The sequence below is a fragment of the Myotis davidii genome, unplaced genomic scaffold, assembly GCF_000327345.1.
Source record: "Myotis davidii unplaced genomic scaffold, ASM32734v1 scaffold2141, whole genome shotgun sequence".
NCBI lineage: Eukaryota > Metazoa > Chordata > Mammalia > Chiroptera > Vespertilionidae > Myotis > Myotis davidii.
This window is the reverse complement of record NW_006290775.1, coordinates 3,553-8,562: the sequence shown is the minus strand read 5'-3', so window position 1 is coordinate 8,562 and position 5,010 is coordinate 3,553. Positions and strand designations below refer to the sequence as shown.

Below are 5,010 nucleotides of genomic sequence, written 5' to 3'. Positions count from 1 at the left end.
CTGTCAGCTTTTACCTGAGTCACTGTCACTCTAAGCAGCCAAGCCCAGAGACCCTATATCTCTGTTTGTATTCTTGGTTAAGTAAAGTACTAAAATTATACTCAATTTACTTAATATGATAGTGTGTATGTATCTCTTTGACTCTGCAACGTATGGCCCATAGTTGACAATTGGGTGGTGGGAATGGGAGTCCAGTTTGATGACACAGTAGAATGAGTGAGATGCATAAAATGGCTCCGGTGAAATGAAAACATATGGAGGAGCTTTGCTGTTCAGGGAGAAGGAGCTAGAGTATTGGGTGTGGAGGACAATGCAGTGAAGTGAGAGTGTTTGTATTACATTTCTAAGACGGGGTGTCTTTGAAATTGGTTTGTGTTCTTTGAAAAATTCAGGCTAGTGAATGTAGATATGAGTATCTTGAAACAGCAGTTAGTGAGACATATATTGCAGTCTCTTCTCTCACACTGGTATTCACACGGAAAGTATTAAAAAAGCCTAAAAAGGAATACTAAATAGTTCTACTTCATTACTCTGGAGGCTGCATATATTTGGGGAGTCTGTACTCTTTTACTTTCTATATTGCACAGTTAGTGGAAATTCCTGTCCCACACTCACCCTAATCCTGCAGTGGTCATTTTTCCTACTTGGAATGAGAAATTCTGCCATGCACTTGGGGAATATAAATTGAGGACCTGCAGCATCATACCAACAGTGAGCTTGTTGGAAATGCAGAGTCTCTGAGTCCTCCAGACCTGCTGCATCAAATTCTGCATTTGAGCCAGAATGCTGGGGACTGCATAGGAACAGTGAAATTGGAGAAGTGATGATCTAAGCTAGGTGTTCTCACCTTTTACCATTGACATTTGTGGAGGGATAATAATTGAAGGGGATGTTTTTTTCTGAATTATATACATTTAGTGGTATCCCTTCAGACATTGCCAGACACCTTCAGGACAAAATCATTTCTGGTTGAGATCCAATGATGAAACTTACACTCAAGGCCCATCACATACTCTGATATTAACTTTGAGCAGATCACTAAAGGCCGTAAGCTCCTCCCTAGGGCCTTGATCTCCCTCGCTCAAATGTCATTTTGTTTGAAGTTCTTGCCTAAATATCCATAAGAAAATAGAATGCCCTCGTCACGTTCTCCTCTAGACCTGCTCTCATTTTCTTCTTATGCTCTCTCACCATTTGTAATGTTATCTTTATATATTTCTATTATTTGCTTATATATTCTTGCCCCAGATTGAGTTGTAGGCACTTTTGTTCTTCCGCATCCTCTACTCACACCCCAGACAGTGCTGAAACCATGGTCAGCACTCAGTTCATATTCCTGAAATGCATGAAAAATTTCTTTTTAAAATTGTCGTATCCTTGAAATCTTAGGGAAAAAGCAAATTGAGACAAAAAAAAAAAAAAAAAACCTACTCTGAAATGACACAGGAAGTTGCTAGATGGAACCAAACCCAGATCAAAATACTGAAACTAATTTCCTAACTGCAGGAGACACACAGCAGCATTAGAGCCATGTGAGTAATACCAGTTTGTGTGAAAAGTCCTCATGCTCTTTTCTTCTTTCTTGGAAGTCACCCCCACCTCATGGAACCAGGGAACCTTACAAGAGCATCAGAATTTCTTCTCCTGGGTTTTTCAGAGGAACCAGAACTGCAGCCCCTCATATTTGGGCTTTTCCTCTCCATGTACCTGATCACTGTGTTGGGAAACCTGCTCATCATCCTGGCCGTCAGCTCAGACTCCCACCTCCACACGCCCATGTACTTCTTCCTCTCCAACCTGTCCTTGGTAGACATCTGTGTCACCTACACCACCATCCCAAAGATGCTGTGGAACATCCAGACACATAGCTGAGCCATCACCTATGAAGCCTGCATCACCCAGATGTATGTTGTCATACTTTTTGCTGATTTGGATGTTTTCCTCCTCACTATCATGGCCGATGATGGGTTTATGACCATCTGCAATGCCCTGCAATACATGGTCATCATGAACCCCCAGCTCTGTGGACTGCTGGTTCTGATATGCTGGATCATGATTATCCTGATTTCCTTGCTACAATGCTTAATGGGCATTAAGACTGTCCTGCATGGATTTGGAAATCCCACACTTTTTCTGTGAACTCAATCAGAATGGCCATCTGTCACCCCCTGCACTACACAGTCATCATGAACCCCCGGCTCTGTGGACTGCTGGTTCTGCTGTCCTGGATCACAAGTGCCCTGCATTCCTTGTTAGAAAGTTTACTGTTGTTGCGACTAACCTTCTGTACAGACTTGGAAATCCCCCACTTTTTCTGTGAACTCAATCTGATGGCCCAACTTGCTTGTTTTGACAACTTTCTTAATAACATGGTGATGTATTTTATAACTGTGCTCCTGGGTGGTGGTCCCCTCGCTGGTATCATTTACTCTTACTCTAAGATAGTGTCCTCCATACGTGCAATCCCATCAGCTCAGGGGAAGTATAAGGCATTTTCTACCTGTGCGTCTCACATCTCAGTTGTCTCCTTATTTTATGGAACAAGCCTAGGTGTGTACCTCAGCTCTGCTGCTACCCAAAGTTCACACTCAAGTGCAACAGCCTCAGTGTTGTACACAGTGGTCACACCCATGCTGAACCCCTTCATCTACAGTCTCAGGAACAAAGACATAAAAGGGGCCCTGAAACAATTCTTTGGGATGGCAGCCATAAGAAAACAGCTGTGCTGAATCTGAAAAACTGCACTTGATTTCATGGCTTCAAGACTAAAATCCAGAAATAAGATCCTTTGATCAGACTGTGTTTGTACAACTTGCTTCTTTTATTTATTTCCTCCAATTTCCTCCTGTTTCAGTTCAACTTCTCTATACAATTTCAGTAACCATTTCACTGCACTTTCTGCTCTGTCTATTATAACAGAGAGTCTTTCCCTTTCTCCTTTGTTCTAACCTAACAGCTTTTTCCAACCTTGATCAGAATGCAAATTCCAGTTTATTTCATGGACAACATGGATTTCTGAAGATTAATTTATTCTCAAATAATATACATCATTGTAAGGAAATTGTTCTTATTTTATAGATAGAATAGTCATAAGTTGTATTATTCATGTGGGAAAAACTTGGCTTGGTTACTCACACTATTTATATAATTTCATTCCAGAAAAATCTGACACCTCAATTTTATCTTTTATGTTTCTCATTCTTTATACATCAAAACTTTCAGTGCTCTTCCTGATAATGTTGACTTTATCATTGTTCCTTATAAGTCTCGGCCTATTGATGGTAATGCTATAGGCTGAAAATACCTGGGCACTGGCCTTGGGCCCTGCTACTGGTTCCTCTGACTACATCATTGTGATGGCTGAACGGGCTCTTGTGGTCCTTATTAAAGTTGCAACAATCATGAGGGGTCTATGAAATCACAAGGTTTATTATTCACAGGTCCTGTAGGATACACAGCATCCTAAGGGCCACATCAGAAGATCTCAGAATGGGGGAAGGAGGAAGAAAAGAGAGAGAGAGAGAGAGAGAGAGAATAGATTGAGTTGGAAGGGGAGACCTCAGTGCTTCTCTAGTAGCCTTGTCATAAAGCTGGCAATAGGATTATTTGAGACTAGCAACCCCATGCAGGAATTCGTGTACCAGTCGGGTCCCTCTGCCTGGCCTGCAGGATTGAGCCAATACCAGCTCTCTGATATCCTCCGAGGGGTCCTGGATTGTGAGAGGGTGCATATCAGGCCAAGAGACCCCACCAATGCATGACCAGGGTCAGGGAGGGATGCGAAAGGTTGGTCAGCTGGAGAGGGATGGTGGGAGGGCTCCAGGGCATGTCCGGTTCATCTTGCTCAGTGCCAATTGGCCGGACCCCAGCAGCAAGCTAACCTACCAGTTGAAGCATCTGCCCCCTGGTGGTCAGTGCATGGCATAGTGAGGAGTTGCTCGGCCCTACCATATCATTAGCTTATTTCACTTTGATTGGTGAATGCATGACTGGACACTTAGCATATTAGGCTTTTATTATATAGGAAAGACATCTTTGAAACAGATGACTCATACATCAAAAGTTTAATGTCGAGTATTTACACTAATACCATGCTACTAGGATTTATAACTAATCTCCTAGTTTTATTATCTTATTCAACTCAGTGTCCAGAATACCTAGAAACCTTTCCATTTTTTGTGTCTTTTTTTCATATTTTTAAGCATTTTTTTTTTATTTTAGAGAGGAAGGGAAAGGGAGAGAGAGAAACAGCAATGAATGATGAGAGAGAATCATCCATCAGCTGCCTCCTGCTCTCCCCCCGTCCCCCAGGGGATTGAGCCAGCAACCCAGGCATATGCCCTTGACCTGAATTGAACTCAGGACCATTTAGTCTGCAGTCCAACCCTCTATCCACTGAGCCAAACTGGCTAGGGCATTTTTTTGTGTCTTCTTCAATAACATTCAGCAATATGTTATAGGTTTCAATGTATAGGTCTTTCACTTCCTAAGTTATGTTTCCTCCTAGTACTTTATTCTTTTTGATGCAGTTGTAAGTGGGATTAATTTTTTAATTTCTCTCTCTGACGGTTTTTTATTAGACACCACAGATTTCTGTACATTGATTTTGTATCCCACAATGTTGCTGAATTCATTTCTTGGTTCTAACAAATTGTTTTTATTTTAAACGAGAGGCCCAGTGCACAAAATTCCTGAACTTGGTGTGGGGCGGTGGTTCCCTCAGCCCAGCCTGCACCCTCTTGCAGTCCGGGACCCCTTGGGGAATGTCCGACTGCCAAGGAGGCAGGAAAGGCTCACACCACAACCGCTGCACACGCCAGCCATGAGCCCGGCTTCTGGCTGAGCAGCGCTCCCCCTGTGGGAGTGCAATGACCACCAGGGGCAGCTCCTGCATTAAACGTCTGCCCCCTGGTGGTCAGTGTGCATCATAGCAACCAGTCGTTCCGCCTTTTGTTCAGCCATTCGTTCAATTTGCATATTAGGCTTTTATTATAAAGGATAAGTTATTGG

General features: G+C 42.7%; 1 pseudogene; it reads left to right on the top strand.

Annotated features, from left to right (window-relative positions):
• The first annotated feature begins 1,602 nt into the window (after positions 1 to 1,602).
• LOC102774394 lies at positions 1,603 to 2,729 on the top strand (annotated as a pseudogene).
• The last annotated feature ends 2,281 nt before the right edge of the window (positions 2,730 to 5,010 follow it).